The sequence below is a fragment of the Ailuropoda melanoleuca genome, chromosome 11 (genome assembly GCF_002007445.2).
Source record: "Ailuropoda melanoleuca isolate Jingjing chromosome 11, ASM200744v2, whole genome shotgun sequence".
Classification (NCBI taxonomy): Eukaryota; Metazoa; Chordata; class Mammalia; order Carnivora; family Ursidae; genus Ailuropoda; species Ailuropoda melanoleuca.
The window spans coordinates 17,485,704-17,505,465 of record NC_048228.1 but is presented as its reverse complement, the minus strand read 5'-3'; positions in this window follow the sequence as shown (position 1 = coordinate 17,505,465).

Genomic DNA, 19,762 nt, shown 5'->3' with positions numbered 1-19,762 from the left:
ATGATACTATGCTAAGGTTTTGACTTTGAAAATGCAGAACTATGTATATAATTGTGTTATTCATAAATTAATCTAATTTTTAGATTCATTTATCTTTCCCCATGAATAGTATTTACAGATGTTACATCTGCTCTATTACATGTAAAAAATTACAAGATATTTTCTCTATTTGTTGGAAAAGGTCACCAAGAAGACGTGACAACCAGTTGACCCTCAAGCTGGATACAGGTAATTGGAGGCTCCGGAACTCTCCCGTCCTTGGAATGTGTGTTGTCCTTGCCTTCCCCACCCCAAAAGCTGCTCCAACGATACAGCCTTGAGATAGAAACGTGGTATAGAAACTATCTTTGCTGGGTAAGTAACTGAACCCATTTAAGGCCTCTATATGAACTTTTGAGATTCTGTCATGTGGGTGCAGAGGTCTACTTTTCTTGTCACCAGACAAGATAAGTGCTGTAAGTACCCTTGCTTATGAAAATTGCCATCTACCAATCTGGAACAGTCTGGCTTCTTTCTTTAATCTCTCCATGTTCTCTGTGTATGGGGGCTGGTTTCAGATTTCACCAAGAGATTCCCAAGGATGTTGTGAATGTGAAATTGGCAAACCAGCCAGGAGACTGAAGAAATGGGCTTTGGGAAAGGGGCTCTCTGTGGAGGAAAATTCGTGTTGACCACCCACCTCTACATGGGGAGATGTGACCTGTATGTTAGGGACTTATGGACCATTTCATTGAGTACAGGGATACCCTGAAAATGCCAGCTGTCTTAATGCACTTGTTTGAGCACTGCACATAGCATACCTAGGTTAGGAAGTAAAACAAATAGTTGCCAGAGGGGGATGGCTTTTATTGTGGGTAGTTTGGACAACAATGCCCAACTAGAGGCTGAAATTCAAATTAGAAAGTTGGAAGAAGAGCTGAGATTAGAGAAGGACATGTGGTTGTTCACACAGTACTACCTTCAGGGCTGGCAGAAAAGGTGGGAGAAGAGGATAATAAATTAGAGAACTTAGTATGCCATTTTGCAAAACTAGAAGGGCACATGATAACAAGTGTTAAGATCCAGACACTTGTGAAAAAGCAGGTGTCACAATTTGCGATGAGATGTCCCACAAAACTGGGTGAGTTATTTCATAACCCTGGGAGAGGGGAAAATACTCAATCTTTCTTTTGTTCTGCTGAAAACTGGACCTGTTGAAGCACATGATACCTGGAATGGAATACACTTCATTGAAAGAGGGGAGAAAAGTGGGAGTCCTGGTCTAGGATATACCACTCGCAGCCCCCTCCTTATGCCTGACAGTGCTGCCTCCCCTGGTCAACACGTATGGTATGCACAATTTGGTCAAATTCCTAAAGCTGCAGCCACGTTAACATTTAAGGATCAAGCCACAAGTGTTAATTCTTACAGAAAGGGAAGACAAGTTCCTACTAAGGATCTGTCTCTTTGACCTTAGACTTCTGCTGCTCCTATGGTTTCCAGGCATAGTATGGGCACCTAATGGAAATGCCTTTCTACAGGGGGCCCGCTTGTTTTCCCAACAAAGGAATGAATCCAACCGTTAGGTATGTGGGCAGCTGCTTCTCTCTAGCTTGTCAGGATTGCCATGATGGGTATCACCACTCCAGGGAGGGGACTGGAAGGCCATAAAGCAGTACATTAAGAAAGAACAAGCTAGGATTAGTACTTTTATTTTTTTGTTTTTGTTTTGTTTTGTTTTAAGATTTTATTTACTTATTTGAGAGAGAGAGCGAGCGAGCATGAGCCAGTGGAGGGGCAGAGAAACAGACTCTCCACTGAGCAGGGAGCCCGACGCGGGACTTAATACCAGGATTCGGATCATGACCTGAGTTGAAGGCAGACGCTTACCTGACTAAGCCACCCAGGCACCCCAGGACTAATACTCTTAATTCATTTGATATTACCAATATTGTTCCGGAGACCCAGCCTGTGGCATACACTATCATTGACATTGGGCATGGGTATTATTTTTCTGCCAAAAAACCCTACAAAGCAGCCCATCAAACTGCTGACTGGAAGGGTCCTAACAATAATCACTATTAGAGCCATGGATGGTTATGTTCAGATTTGGGATAGGTTTATGTGGCTTGCTTGGGTTATGGACAACCTGTATTTTATCCTTTTTGTTGGAAACAGAAAATTCACTCTAAACAGAACCAACCCAATCATACCAGAAATATGGAATAGATGTCACTGGAACTGTGTAGCCATTCTGTCATACTAAAGGACAGTGACTGGTTTGGGACTGACTGGTCTGATTGCCCACGTATTTATTTGTTGGCCCCAAATGGTACCCAATGGTTGTGTGGCACAAATCTTTGGCTATGGATTTGACCTGCATGGTTGGACCACTGCAACCTGGGTTTTCCTTTTGTAGAAGGGAGAATCCACCCACAGTAACAATTGTCAGTCTCTCTATTCTCAATACCAACCAGATGGGTGCATTCTGTTTTCCACTGATACAATTATTTGCTTGCTGTCTTTGTCTCCTCCATTGGCCTAGAGGACATAATAGCACACACAGAAGCCCTTACTAAGTTCACCCAGCAAACCTTAAATGACAGCTAACAAAACTTGTCCTCAATAAACACTAAAATATCTCTAATGAGAAAAAACAGTCCTCCAGAATAGGATAGCCTTGGACTTTATTACTGCTTCACAAGGAGGCACCTGTGTCATTAGCCAAACAGAATTTTCTGTGTTCACACTTGATCAGTCTGCTAATGTGTCATCTTTATTAAATCACATGAAGGCATAGTAAATGCCCTGGATGATCTAACCCCCAGCCTAAGAGACTTAATAAATCATTGGTTTGAATCATGAAGCTCTTGGTGGAAAAAGCTGTCACTGATTTGGGGAATTATTGTCTTAACTTGTGTTTCCTACATTGTTGCTGTGATGTCTGCCTCTAATGCAGCCACATAGCTGCCAATGAGCCACCTCCATGGTGGTGAAACTCTGTTGCAGAATGGGGTGGGTGGGGGCATGTGATTGGAAGAGCTGGTTATTAGGGCTGGAGTGTTGGAGGAGGTCTTGAAGAAGATATAACTGCCAGGTGACCCATAAACTGTACCCCAGCAATTGGAGACTCCTCACCCCCAACCCTGTCCTAGGAATGTATGTTCCACTTGCCTTCTCTGCTTCCAGAAGCTGCTCAAAGGATACAGCCTTGCGATAGAAATGTGGTGTTGAAGCCATTCAGACTTGGGTATGTGACTGAATCCAGGTAAGGCCTCTATATTAACTTTGAAGATTCTGGTGTATAGGTGCAGAGATTTACTCATCTTGTACCCAAAACAAGTGTCATCAGTAAGTTCACTTGTTTATTAAAATTGCCACCTGTCATTCTGGGATAGTCTGCTTCTTTCATTGATCTCCCTTTGCCCCCCATGTACACAGGCTGGTTTCAGATTACACCCAGAAGGCTCCCAAGGAGGTTTTGAACCAACGCTATTTTCCAATATTCTCATTTGGACTTCAAAGTATGCATTTACTCTTTTTGTTATAAGTAAAATAAAATTACCTATAACTATTTTAAGCATAAAAAAGATAATTTATTGGCTCATATACCTAAAAATCCCTGAGATAGACCTGGCTCTTATCAGCTGAATTCACCAGTTCACTCTTTCTCTCCCTATCACCCAATTTGATACTCTCTTTTGATGGCTTCAATCTAAGGCAGGCTATCTTCCAAAAAATTACTAAAATATATTTTGTTAATTTAACCATCTCAGTGAAAGTGAATTTACCTTTCACAATAGTTCTAGCAATTTCTCATCATCAACTTTCAATGGTTCAGATTGAATTGGATGAGGTTTTCTGTGAAGAATCAAGCCTGAGCCAATCCCTTGCCTTTCCCAAACTAATAGCATGAACTGATAATTGGGTGGCAGGGACATTGCTCTCAAAGGAAAAACAGAAGGGGCTTGCTCTGCTATTAGAAGAAGGGGAGATGGTTGACTGGCCAGTTAAGCAATAGCCACTCACTTCAGGGCCTCTTCCTGTATTTGGGAAATTGGTGAATAATTCTGAGGTTACCTTGGTCATGGCTTCACAACTATAATTTTGAAATTCTGTTCTCCTTTCCCTCATTTTAATACCTCATTTTAAATTAGTTCTTCATTTTACTATGTCCTGATATAATCTTCCTTCCCTTATATATTGGTTCATTTTCATTGCCCATTTGTGGTTCCATCACATCCTTCCTGATGCATAGTGATCATAACCGCACAGCTTTTTATATAAAACTAGAGGATAATTTTCTGTTGAGTTTCTAATGCCTTTCTGAGAAACCATTTCATTGGCCTTTAAGATTGATGCTGAGTTTTAGGCCCATTTTCTTATCATACAATTTAAAATGTTTTTTCAGATATTTTCTTATACTGTTATCTAGAGCTCAGTACTCAATTCATTTTACAAGTGTGTTCATTCATTTCATAAATACTTTATATTAGAGTTGCTCCCACATAAAATATTTTTGTATATGCCCTAAATAATATCTCTTTCTTGAGAGAGACAGGTAGGTAGGTAGACAGATAAATAGATAGATATCTAGTTTTAATCTAGATATAACTAGTCACAATAATGGCTAATCTCCAAGGTATCACATTTTAAAATTATTGAATTACAAGGACTACTCTAAAAGCCCTGAGGAATTCTGTAGATCTTTATTGTAGGTATCTTTAAAGTAGCACACAACATATTCCACAGGAAATTTATCTTTAAGCATTATTTTCTCTCACCAAAGTTTTCCAGCAAAACTCGGGAGCAGGGAAAAAAACAAAACAATACAAACAAACAAAACCACCTCACACACACACTCACACACAAAGAAACCCTCTGCTAGTCCCTTTCTATCCTACTTTCTCACTACATAGCTTGCTTTCCTCTCTATTTGCCCCTCCTTTGTTCTGCATCTTCATGCACCTGTCATAACCTAGTAGATCTAGTCCGTGTTTCTGTGTGATACTGTTTGAGAATCAGCTCCTTGGTTATAATGATAAAAAAAAAATTACTTACCTTTGTTCTTATTTTATCACTAGATATCAGAAGACTAGATTACTTTCAAACTTGAGGATTTCATAGTATATGTTCTCCTTTAGAAAATGTATTAAGATGTCAAAGGAGATGATTAGTAGCACCAATCACTGAAGAATCATGTTTAATAAAACTGCCAGCTTATCTTTATGAGGTGTATCCTGTTTCCAAACAGATGGTATAAAATACAAAACAAAAGTTAAAACTCTGGAGTCAGACTTCAGGAATGCAGAAATGTTACTCACTTAAACACTTCAACTGCCTTATCTGTAACACGAGGATGGTGTTAATTTATGTATCTCACAGAATTGTCAGGAGCAAATGGTGTAATACATGACACATGTTAAACACTTAATAGTACTGATTTTTAGTATTTCTTATCTGAAATCAACAACCCATGGAACGATTACTCAGTTATTTTATGAATACCCATGGTCATTTTTGAAAGGATGAGCAGATAGTATTAAATATTTCTCCTTTATTTTCCTCCTGAAGTCACTCAAATCTTTTGACATTAAAAAATGCTGTTTTTCTGTAATAGGTTGGTTTGCTTAGCAATCCTTGATTACAAGTTTTGTACCCTTATTTGATTAGGCTCAGTGTTCTGTAATTTTCTTGATTTCATGTAGATCCCTTCTCACATATAGGGATCACAGTTCTAATCTTGCAGATTTCTGCCACATTAGGTATTCATAAAAAAACAAAACAAAACAAACAAACAAACAAACAAATAAACCTTTCGGCAACAGTTACTCAATGCTATTCTCAAATTCCTACAATATGCCCTTGCATTCCAATGGGCCCATGATGATTTTGTTCATTTGACCCTTTGTTATGCTCCCAAAGTACATGTTACCTATTTCTGTTTCATTGTTTTCATATATATTTTAATTATTTATGTGGCTGATTTCTCCACAATTTGACTAAATTTGCCTTGGAGATTTTATTTCCATCCCCCTTATCATCATTTCTCTTTAACTTCTATTCCTCAAAACATGTGTGTATACACATATATATACACACACACCAGGTCCAGAACATATTAAAGAGCTGGTAATTGTTTAATGAATGAGTACATGCAATATATTTTTTAAAGATTTTATTTATTATTTATTTGAGAGACAGAGAGACACAGAGATAGTGAGAGAGAGCATGAGCAGGGAGGAGAGGGAGAAACAGCCTCCCTGCTGAGCAGGGAGCCCGATGCAGGGCTCAATCCAGGACCCTGGGATCATGACCTGAGCCAAAGGCAGAAACTTAACTGACTGAGCCACCCAGGTGCCCCGAGTACATGCAATATTAAGCACAATTTAATAAAGTATCTTGAGCTTGGTGGTGGACGAATCCCCCTAGCCCACTGCTTACAAAAGACTAAAACATTCCGTTGTCATTTTAGCCATTTTCTCCCCAATCTCACCCTTAATCTCAGAACCACCAAAGTTCATTGAGCCTTCTTCCTCATTTTGATTAAGGGGGAACCAAAAAAAGCAAGCATTTACTGAATATCTATGACAGAGCATGGAGTTAGGTACTAAAGTGGGGAGAAATGAAGTTGGGTAAGGTTGGGTCACTGGGTCCCACAACACTGTTTTGAATAAAGTATCAAATACAAACAGACAGTGAATTAAGATGGCCAGAGAGATTACTACAAGTGTATGGGTTATGGAAGATGCTTGCTACAAAATCTTAATCACATTGTTTTACTTCATTATTAAGATTCTATTCAGATAGGTAGGGATGTCAAAATATAGACCTACGTGTCTTGGAGGTGGGAGAGGTGCCTGGGTAGAGGAATCAAGAAAGCAATAAGGTAAATGAAACATTTTATTTAAAAAGCTTGCAAAATCCTTCTAATATGCTTCTGGAATACATTTGTACTTCGTATATTTTAGTTTATATATAAATTATCATGATCTATGAGATTTTGGACAGCTTTTATTATTTACATTGCTACTTGTTTTAATTTTCAATTAGTTCAACACTGGGCAGCTAATCCTACAGGGTCCTGTTGAGCCAAAATCTGAACAATTTAAAAAACATTTTTTCTACTTTAGTACTATTAATTACTTTAGTTTATATTTATGTAATGTAAATCTATTAATACTATATTAAATAGTTATTTGTGAAGGTGTTTCCCTGGGTTTTAGGATTTTGTTATTGTCAGCATGAAAATATGGAAATTATAATATAGAACTCTGTTAAAGGCCAATCAAGATGGAGATACTATTTGTAAGAACTCCCTTTTTCAGAACTTGAGCTTGAATAAAAATCACGAAATGCTGTTTTTTAATGAACATGCTGGTATTTTGACATGTAAAAAAATTATGAATGCCCCAGTTATATACCACTACATAAGGAATGCTATAAAGGTAACAAAGTTATTGAAATTAGAGTCTATTTCACATTCACATGAGAACCTATCCCTCTCTCTCCCTGGTATGTGCCCACTACTATTATATTCCAAAATTAGGTAATCGATTATCTTAGTAGGACTTATGTAAGAGGTGATACATCCTCTAGCTTAAAAAAGAAGTTGGAACAACTAAAACATGTTTGAGATTGACATGATAATTTCTTCTAATGCAAGATGAAGGAGCTTTAAGAAAACATCAACCCAGAATAACATGGCACCTTCCAAAATTATCAATTTCCAAAAAAATAGTAAATATCAAAACAACCAAATGAAAGGATTTAAAATTTCCATAAATAAACTTCAAAGTTTAGAAATTGAGCCATGGGCATATATTCACCTTCCAAATATGAGTACTTTGGTAGAAAAGTATCAGACGCATTGCTCTAAGGAGTCCTATTAACTGCCTCTTCTCAGGATAGGGGCAGAATGGAAATCATCCAGGTTTCTTAGAGGGGTGGTCACCAAGAGGCAATTGTTTGGAGTTCCCATAACTCCTCCTGGCTTCTGACAGAACAGCAACTTTTAAAAGTTGCAGAAAAGACAATGAAGAAGTGTAGGGAAAGAGCCAAGCCATTAGGTTTGAGGGGAAAGAACAGATTCGATGACTCTTGGAAAAGGGCTGACTTGAGAACTATGAACCATCAGCACCTGTCTAGAGACCTTTCACTTCTCAGTCTAGGGGACACAGCTGTGCCCACTCATGTGGGAAACAAAGGCAGAAGAGAAATTATAAAATTTCCTTACTACCTACAGTCCACTGACAAGTCCCTGAAACAGGCAGAGTGACCTTCCTCTAGGGACTCAACTGCCTCGATATTGATACTTTGCTAAATGCAAAAGTCAATCTTAGACCAACCCCCAGGATCCTGTAAGTCTACTTTAACATATAAAAATTCCTTTAGAAACTTCCTTTATCTCTAACTGCACCCCCCAAGATACATGTTGGCTAACATCCCCCAAGTATATGACCCACCGAAATACATCTGAAGGGTCTCATGACTGAGTTTTCACTAAACAGTAATAAATGAACTTTCCTAACAATAGCTACCCCCCTCAGGATCCTGGAAACCTGGGAGGCTTATGCTATCCCTAACCCCCTCCCAACTTGAAGATATATAATCACCACACCTCACGACCCCACTGCAGCTCTTTCTGTCCACAGGTCCTGTCCCCGTGCTTTAATAAAATCACCTTTTTGCACCAAAGACGTCCCAAGAATTCCTTCTTGGCCATCAGCTTTGAACCGTAATGTCTTTCCTATATCACCCACCTCTAACTCCTTTCCACTGCTTGCTACTGCTCTTAGCATCTCTGTGTCAAACTTGTCAAAATCTGTAGGATTCCATCCACAGACCACAGTGGCAATAGCAAAAGCTGCTTTCCTACAACAGCAATGGAACTAGTTTAATCTATTGTCAGCAGTAATTTCCCCACTTCTGAAAGCCAAAGACAATTTTTCAGCTATCCTAACATGTGCCATTGTTCACATACTTACCTCTCTAGGATCAGGGCATGTATTTCAACTGATGTTGTCTTTTTATGGCAGAATATAAACTAACTACACATCTTAAGTCAGTGCAATCTTAAATTTGATCAAACATAATATGTGAAAACAATGTCTTGGTTATTGGTGGAGCTTCAGACTGCTCTAAGATTTAAAAAAACAAAACAAAAAAGTATTGACTTGTTACAACACTTAGAGGAATGGGGCATAGATATTTGTGTCAGACCCACACTTGGAGAAGGAGAAGAACTGGTTAGTTGTTCTAACTATAAAATTGAAAGGAATATGCCGAATTCCAGAGTTTACCAGAACAGACAATACACAAGCATTTAGCTTACAGTAGATGAGAGTCACCAAACCTGACTTAAAGAAATTTTGCCCAAAAGTGACAGGAGGAAGGTTAAGAAGGGGATTTCAACAGAGAAAGGCTGAGTGAACTGAACATCACAAAATCAGGAATTTATGAGGGAATTATAAATGACTAGCCAGGCGAAAATGCATTGTGCTTCAAGAAAGAGCTTTAAAGACCTGCAAAGCACAGAGAAATTCAATGCCATATAACATCAATAACTGTCAAGTAACAAAATTCTGCTCTTTACCTCTTTTCTTACTAAACCCCCCCTCTCTTTAATTGTAACGCAGCCTACCACAGCCTAGTGAGGATGGGGGAGAGTAATAACCTAGGCAGTAAATAGAAAAGAAACCATGCATTCAGCCCTTTCCATCTGCAAGCTTCCCCTCTGGAAATCTCATTCTGTTGAAAGGAATAAGACTTAATTTTGAATTCAGTTCTTAGTTTTTAATTATTATGCTGAACTGGTCTTCTTAACTATTCAAGTGAGATCCTTCTCATTTGAATGAAAACTGAGTACAACCAAAGAGTTAAAGAACTTGTCAATATTTCATCTAAGGCAAGAAAGTTCTATTCTCACAAAACAGGTTTAAATGAATAGAAAAAGAAGACAAATTTGTTTTCTGATTATATAAGAGTTACACTTGTTCAATGAATATTTCCATAAATAACTTTGAATTACAAAGTGTGCCAAACATATCTTTCAAGTGCTATGAATGGAATATCTAAAAGATCAAACATCTAACATGAAATTTCTTAACTATTTTATCAGAAAAAAAAAACATGTTTAGTTTACAGAATCAAATTTCTTAAGTTGAGGCATCTTTCAAGGAAGGATTTTAGAACTATTCATAATTCATTAAAATTTCAACTAGCTTATAAGATTGGCCTATTAAAATATAAATTAAATTACCAATAATTGGTTTTTATGTCAATATATACCATTTCCAAAGACTGACTACTTTATTTTTGTATTCACACTTAAAATCAATGGTTGTGGGAAAAAATCATTAATGAATGAATAAACTAATAAACGAATGATTAGATAAATGAATGAACACATGAAAGAAAGTGTACCTGAAATTTGGGAAAGGTGTCTGAATAACCTTGTTTGGCAGAGGCTACTTTATTCTCATTAATGTAAAAAAGAAAGTGATCTGAGTTTTCTATCTGTACTGAAAGAAGCACCATGGATTAAAAAAAAATATTTTATAGATTTGAATAGACTCTTGAACATTATATTTGATGCAGCTAATTCAACATTGATATTTTAGTCTTCTTTCCGGAGAGTCTGAATCTGTGCCTCTATGGAAGCAGGGGAGGGGAAAACCTTCCTTTACTCAACCCCTGTGGTGGCTGAGCAGAGAAAGAGCAGCTGCAAGAGGGAACTGTAGCACAGAATTCAGAGAAGGTTCTCTCAAGAGAGAATATCAGGTGTTCTTGTAGAGAAGGACAGGTCACTGTTTATATACATCAATGATACTATGGCTTTCTCCTGGATATATGGCAGGAAATGTACACGAGGGAATGAATGTGTAAAACTTAATTTCAAAAGGTTACTAAAAGTAAATAAATGTAAAACATGGAGGCTAAGATGCCTCTTCTATATTTAGCCTTCTCTTGTACTCAATATTAAAAAATAAGTGAAATGATTAGGCTTGATGATATCAAGTGTCATTTCCAGGTTTAAAAATGGAGGAATACCATTTTCTAATTTGGAAACTTAATGAGCATCTCGTAAAATAAGAACATTGTTTCCATTTGGAATTAAATGAGGGTGTCTGTGCCAAATACAAAGCACTGTGCTTTCATACTGTATTAACATTCATTTAAGCTGTCATTAATAGAAATATTTTTTAAAGCACTGACTGCATGCTAGCAACACTCCATTTTTCATGCTTCTTGAAATTGTCCCATGACAGTTTGGCTAATTAAAAAAAATATATATATTTTTTCAAAATATATTTTTTTCAAAATATGATGCTCTGAGATACCATTTAAAATTAGTAACTATTAATTTTACCCTTGCTACCTTTCTGTTGTCTGACTATTCTTCGGTTTATGTAAGTTTTAGGTACAAGAATCTAGAAGGTTGGAGTTTGTTTTTAAATTTGATGATTTTCCATTTGAAGTAAATATATAAGAAAGCATAGCAAACATTACCTAACCAAACATGGGGTTTAATGAACTGTCAGATGGCAAGGAAAGTGGGCATAAGAGAAAACAAATGTATGCATCAATGCAAGCTCCAGGAGACACATCAGTATTTTCACACAATGGATAGTGCATTGAATATACACTAGAAGTCTTAGTACTCACTCGGGTTTGCCTATTATTAGGTGAGGATGGCAGGTGTGTGACAGGTTCAGCCTGATCACAAGGACTAAATTTAAATATAAAGGCATATTTCAATTCTTCTGAGAGATGCAGTGTGGCAGCTGGAGAGCAGAGCCTGAGCAACACGGGTGAGGGAGATGCTGAGAATAAAGCGACTCCTGGCAATTAATCACACATGTCAAGGAATAGTCAAGAGGATCTGTTGAATTTGACAAAATAAGGGACTCCACATGTCCTGAAGAACAGGACTTCTAATTCCTCTGGTACTGTTGACTATGTTTGTTCCAATCAGAGTGTCACTAGGAAGGGATATTAAATGGAAAAGTAGAAATTCAATAAATATAAATTAAGTGATGACATTCTACAATATTATGGATTTTACTATGATTAAAAAACAATAAAAACAGCAGTAGACAATATTGAGTTTTATATATAATTACAAAAATATATTTTCATTTCCTTTGGTGTTTTGGGTTACTTTTTTCATATTAGTTCAACTCTGTGATGACTGGAGGCATGTTATGCCCTCTGATTTGTCCCTACTTGTGGTTCCTATTCTAATTAAACTCATTCCTATGCTCTCCTTGACTACATTGTTAAAAATCTTGTTAAAAATCTGTTATTTACTCTTCAGTCTCCCCCATCCCTAGCATCTAGTCTGTCACCAAATTCATCAGATTTGCTTGTGAAATCTTTCTAATCCCACCTCATTTCTGGCTCTCAGTTTCTACTTAACTAATTTCTCTTCTACAAGACTGCAAGAGTTGCCTTCTAATGTAGACCTGTTTATAACATTCCTCTGCTTTAAGAATAGCCTGGAATAGCAACAAAAGAAAATCCTATTTTGTTAATTAAAAATGTGGTGAAAGTTTATGTTTTGACATGAACTTATATAAAACCAAAAGCATGTAATTCAAGAGTCTGCATTGTCAGTGTTTTAAATTTTAACTAAAAATAATATACATTATATACTTTGTGAATGTAAGCTTAAAGGATGATCTTTGCATTGTTCATTGTTTGTGCATAGGTAATAATCATTCATGTTTTTGATAATGGGGTACTGATTGTATGATGGCAATTAGACACATGAAAAGATGCTCAACTTCACTAATCGTCAGAGAAATGCAAATCAAAACCACAATGAGAGATACCTTCTACTTATCACAATGGCTAGAAACAAAAAGACAAGAGAGAACAAATGTTGGAGAGGAAGTGGAGGAAAAGGAACCTTCATACACTGCTGGTAGGAATATAAATTGGTACAGCCAGGTAAGAAAATTGTGTGGCAGTTCCTCAAAAAATTAAAAATAGAAATACCATCTGATCCAGTAATTCCACTACCGGGTACTTACCCAAAGAAAAAAGAAAAAAAAAAAAACCACACTAATTCAAAAAGATATATGCACCATTATGTTTATTGCAGCATTATTTACAATAGCCAAGACATGGAAGTAACCCAAGTGTCCACAGATAGATGAACAGATAAAGAAGTGATACACACATACATACACACACACACACACACACACACACACACACAGAAATATTAGTCAGCCATAAAAAAGGGTGAGATCTTGCCATTTGCAACAACATGGATGGATCTAGAGGGTATTATGCTACATGAAATAAGTCAGACAGAGAAAGACAAATACCACACGACTTCACTCATATGTGGAATCAACAAAACAAACAAGTAAACAATAAAACAAAAAGAAGAAACAGACCCATAAAACAGAGAACAAATTGATGGTTGCCAGAGTGAAGAAGAGTGAGGGGATGGGCAAAATGGGTGAAGGGGAGAGGGAGATACAGTCTTCTAGTTGTAGAATAAGTCACAGGGATAAAAGGTACAGTATAGGGAGTATAGGGAATATAATCAATGGTATTGTAATAGCATTATATGGTGAGAGATGGTAGCTACACTTGTGGTGAGTGTAGTATAATAACAGACAGACTTGTGGAATCATTATGTTGTATACCTAAAACTAACGTAACACTGTGTGTCAACTACACTCAAATAAAAAATTTTAGATAAAGAAAGAATTTGAGTGACAGATGAGAGGTTTAACTTTAAATTGTTAGGAAATTATTGCATTTAAATTTCATATCTCCTAAAATCCTAATTGAATTTTCAATGTAATTTTCTTGCCTCTTTAACTTCCTCCTTCAAGACATCCCCACCCAAGATCACTGACAAAGTCATCTTTGAATTACTGAAAATGTCTTCTTTCAGGCAGAGTCTGTAACTGTTAATATATAAAGGGAATTCTCTAGGAGGAAGAAACTATATAATGCATATTGGGACCCTGTCCCCTCAGTCTTCTTCCCAATCACCCTCTGAGTACTTATGTCATCTGAACTTGTATTTTGTTAATGGAAGATTAATCTGAAAAAAAATCAAGGATTATGTCCAGCATTAGAAATGAATAAAAGCTTTAAACATAAATGATTTTCAAAAGGCATATATATTGTCTGATAGTCTTCTTAAACTTCTGTCCCCAACGATTATTTTTCTTGAAACAGAAAAATGTTAAATGATGAAATTAGGAAGGAAGAGAATAGGCAGACAGGAGGGTAGTAGGGAATGTATTTTTAATTTGCTCATGGTAATTCTAATTCAGTTTAGCATGTTTGTTATTTGAAATAATGAATTCGATAAATATTAGTTGGATATTCATTATTATCAAACCATTTCTAGGCTTGGGAATTCCTAATTTAGTGAAGAAATGCTGTATGTTAATCATTTATTCAGCAAACACTTAAGGAACACATATGTTATGATAGATTCTGAACAGCACTTTGGATGCAGGGGAGAACAAGCCAGTTGTGACTCCTGAATTCACAGATCTTCCAGGCTGGTGTTAACAATAGAAGATATTTAAGTGTTAGGAACAGAAACTGAGAAATATTTACTTCTACCTAAGGGAGAATGAAATAAGGCCCCCAAATTTGTTGAGCGTCTACTGATGCATATGTCAAGCATTGTACATAGATGTGTCATTTAAACCACTCTATTGGTTTATAATAGTGTGACTTGTTTCTGAAATGCTAATGATAATTTCACATATACTAAAATAGGACAATTTATTATAGTATATAATATGTAATCTTATATGTTATTCTATTTTATCTCTCAATTATTTGTTCTAATTTGCTATCCTCAATTATCTTTATTATAAAGTATAGTTTACACCGCTATAACCATTTTATCTGCTATTTCTTTTTTATTTTGATTTACAGTTTTGACTCATATGCCTGACAAAAGGAAAGAGAGTGATGTGTTTAACATGTTGAAAAGAAATAAAAGATGTATCACACAGGATATTAAAATAGAAGTCATATAGATGTTGAAAAACCCATCAGAAAGTGATTGAGAAAATAAACGGCAAAGATTATCATACAAATTAGGGCTAGTGGATGGAATTTCATATTATGAAAGATATCAGGAAATTTAAAGCAACTTGGCAGTATGGCCAAAGAATTGAATATAAGGTAGTTGAAAGAAAAAAATGATGACAGCAGTTGTAAGTCTGCTGTTAACTAAACACCTGTCCTACGCTGCAAACTTTTTCATGTGGGATCATGCTATGAGGGTCCCATAAGGAACTGTCTAGTTAGAAAGACCATGCCCAACAATGTATACTGCTTCCAAATTCAATGAGTGTACGTGAGCATGATACCCTTTATATTTCTTTTTAAGGACAGTAAAGGTCCTAAAAAGAAGTAAAATTTGAGCTTGATCTAGAACAATATACTGTGCTTCAACAGATGGCCAATGAAAAGAAGAGAAAATTAGAATGACCTAAATATCTACGCAATATTCTGGGACTTTGAGAATGTTACAAGGTAAGGCTATGATCAAGACGGGATTTGGAGAATGCAGAGAAAAATTTAGAAATTTAAAGAAAAACAGTTGGGAAGTAGTACTGACTCTTGATGTTATTAAAGTATATGCAGTTATTTTAAATAGTGTTGACATGAAGTTCAAAATATATTAATATAATCAAATGAAAAAAAGACAGAAAATTAGAAAATATTTATATGGGGTTAGATTTTTTATCTAATCCTTATTTTCTAATTTTATAAATTGACTTAATAGGTGTCTTTTTTATATATCAACCTCAATTGTCTAGAATACGGCCAAGAAATAAGTAAGGTAAAAATAACTATAAATAGCCATAATTTTTTTTCTGGAATTAAATTCATTTTGTTGACAATAGAATATCTAACATCCTCACTTCTCTTTAACAATTTAAATTTTCTACCTCTATCTCACTGATTAGTACACAAAAAACCAAAAGCAATAATCTTAAAAGGTCTTAGAGGAAATTTTTGATTCTGGGTTTGAGGGAGTAGATTGCAGCAAAATAAGGCCAGCTAAAATGCAAAAGACAAATCTGTTTCTAGAATTGCTAGCGAGGATTTGAGGGAAGCAAGGAGAGGTAGACTGATGTTCTATAAACTGCTGTAAGCTTAGTGCATTTGACAATTCTTGGAGAAGGTAAAAAGGCTATGAGGTCAGACATAGAGCTATTACTAAGAGAATGGAAAACTAGCAGAGCTTTCAGCAATTTCATTAGTCTGGGGAGAGAAAGTAGAGGTTAAAACTACAATGGCAGCCAAAACTTTAGGGGCCAAGATCTCAGAAAAATTGAGGCATAGGGAAATGAGGCAAAATCTTGTGATTTTTCTTTGGTGGATTTATTGAATTCTTAAACTCCAGAAAGAAAGAAGCAAAGAAGCTAAAGGGATAGTTACTCAAAAACATCATGTAATTGTTGACAACCTTAAAATGTTGAAGAGACTAAAAGTAAAATGGGAAGACATAGTAAGGAGAGGGGCTTTTAGTAAAAACACACCATGAGTATATTAGCTCTTGATTGCATTAAGGTATTCAGCCCCACTTTAGCTATTCAACAGAAGGAAAAATGAATCCTCTTCTGAGTAAAATACAAATTATTCAGTCTTTATAATTATTAACACAAAATGTCCTGCAATCATTAAAAAAAATATTCAGCATACTGAGAAAACTAAATGACAACAAAATGTGACTTGAGAAAGACCTAGACATTGTATTTATTAAGGACATACTTTAAAGTAAATTTAATTCAAGTTTAAGAAAATAGATGATACAATGGAGAATTTCACCAGAGAAGTGAAATCTATAAACATGAAAGAATCAACATAATATTTACTATGTGCAACTTCAATAACAAATTAAGAAATAAATAGATGAATCTAGCAACAAATTGGATGCAGCAAAAGAAAGATTTAGTGACTGTAAGCGAAGGTCAACAGAAAATATCCCAGCTTAACTCTGTGGAGAGTGAAAGGATAGAAAATAGAAAAAAGAGATGAGAGACATAGAAGGAGAAAGAAAAAAAAAAAAAAGACCTAACGTACTTCCAATTTGAATTCCAGCAGGACAACAAAGAAGAGAACAAAGCAGAACAATATTTAATGATGGCCAATAATACTCCAAGATTGACAAAAGACATCAACCCACAGACAAGAAATGCTAAAAAACCCAAATAGGATAAATTATAGAGAAAGAAGCACCATGGCTTTGTCCTTCACTAAAACCATCAGAGTTCTGTATCTGGGTAAGGGAAGCAAATATTGATATCGCTAAAAAAAAAAATAGTGATGCTAGAATGGGAAAATGATATGTGGGAAATATGGTGAGCTTGACTGTAGCAATGATCAGGAAGCAGGCAAAGAAAGAGGAGAGAGATGTCGTCCGAGAGGTCTGCTACAAGATGCAGAAGAGGAGTCCTCTATCACAAAAGAAGACGCCTCCTGCCCAAGGAGACAGAAGTGGCTTCATCAAGAAAGAAGGGGAGGAGGAACTCAAGGTTGCAAACTGAACCTCCTTGATTTTTGTTTGGATTATGTAAAATGAAAGGATTGGTGGATACAATTTTCGATATACATACGTAGCAATTTTCAGTTGTCAGTTTTTTATATATTATGTCTCTCCTATGTCATGCTATCATTGAGGCAGGAAAGATATTAAAAAAATCTTCTTTTCAACCACAGTAGAACTGATCTTGAGAAAAGTTGATTGTGTTATTGTATAGGATCCTTCTGGCTGTAACTCCCTAGAACATGAACTCTAAGTGAAGAAAGTATGTTTTTAATACAAAATCAGGTCTTTGAAATTAGATATTATTAAAGAATTATAATTAATACTTTTAGGAATGGAAATGATATTATGGTTTAGTTTTTAAGAACCCTTTTCTTTTACAGATATATACTAAAATACTTTTGATTATGACACCTGGAATTTGCATCAAAATAATGCAAGGAGTATAATGGCAATGTTCTATATCTCGTTTTGGGTGATTCTGAAATGGATATGCTCAATTGTTAAAACTCATCAAACTGAAAAGAAGATTTTTACATTTTAGCACATGCAAATTGTATCTAAATAATAAAAACATACCAAAAAGTAACTAGGAAAGACAATCTAGAAGAAAATAACAAAGCCTGTGGATGCTATCAAAATCAAGACAGGAGTAACTACAGTAATGAAAACACTGTGTTTTGTTATAGGTATAGAAAAATGGACCAATGGAAAAGAATAAAACTAGAAAAAAATTCAAAAATATGCAGTGACCTGATACAACAATGTTTATCCTGTAGTAAAATTAGGAAAGAATGATCTTTTCAGTAATGGCCATGGGTCAACTGGATAATAAACATGTAAGAAAAAAAAAATCAGTCTTACCTTCTACTTTACATTATATTAAACAATTCCAGATGGAAAATAAGTGTAAATGTCAAAGGAAAAGAAAAAAATCTTACAGAAGAAATCAGGAGATTATCTTCATGACCTTGGATTAGGCAACATTTTAACTCGATAACAAACTCTAACTGTAGAGATACATTAACTATAAGATCTTCTGTTTATCACTGAGAAAATGAATAGATAACACACAGAGCAGAAGAATATATTTACCATGTATACATATGATAGAGGCTTACATAGACTATGTATAAGAAAATTGTACAAATGGACAAAATAAATAACTCCACAGAATACTTAGAAAACAATTTGAATGGGCATTACAAAAGAGGATACTCAAATGGCCAGTCAATATATGAAAGGTTCTCTACCTCATTAATCACAGAGAAATGTAAACTAAAATCCACTGCAATCATTACCCAGCCTCCAGAATATTAAATCAAAAAGAGATAGTAGCCAGCTTCAGTGAGAACTTGAAGTTATTGGATTTTGTATATACCCTGGTGGCAGTATAAAATNTGAAGTTATTGGACTTTGTATATACCCTGGTGGCAGTATAAAATAGTAAAAAGAACTAGGAAAATTGGTGGTATCTACCGAGGCAGAATATATGCTTATTTTGTAACACAGCAATTTCACTCCTTGATGTATACTCAGCAGATACACATATTCAACAAAACTTGTATATGAGTTTTCATAGAAGCATTATGCATTGAAGCTAGCTAGTAACTGGAAACAGCCCAAAGACTATTGACAGAAGAATGAATAAACATGTTTTGTCCTATTTGTAAAAACATATTTTAGTAATGAGAATACATAAATCACTGCTATACAGAACACCATGGCTGAATATCAAATTCATGATATTAAGTGAAAGAATCAGATATAAAATGGAATATACTATATGATTCCAGTTATATAGAGCTCAAATCCGTGGATGACTTACCCAAGAGTCTTAGATAAGAACAGGAGGAACAGTGAATTCAAAGGGATCAGTGGGCACCTCGCCTGTGCATATCCTTGGTCCAAGGGTGTTGGCAGTCAGCTTTGGATCCCATTTCTTGTCACCAAAAACTATTAACAAAAATTATTGAAGAAAACAACTTAGATAATACAAACAAACTAATAACACTTAATGAAGCAGACAGGCTCCCTTTGGAGAATGGCAAAATGGATCAGAGGGCAGGAAGCTTTTATAGGATAAAAAATAAAGAACAAGGAATATCTGATTGGCTGAGTGAACCATAGCCTTGTTTGGGATATGAACGCTTGCAGTTGGCTTGGAGTTTGGGGACTGGCTCACTGGATATACTGTGTTTATGGTTACACTGAGTGTTTACATTAAAGTTA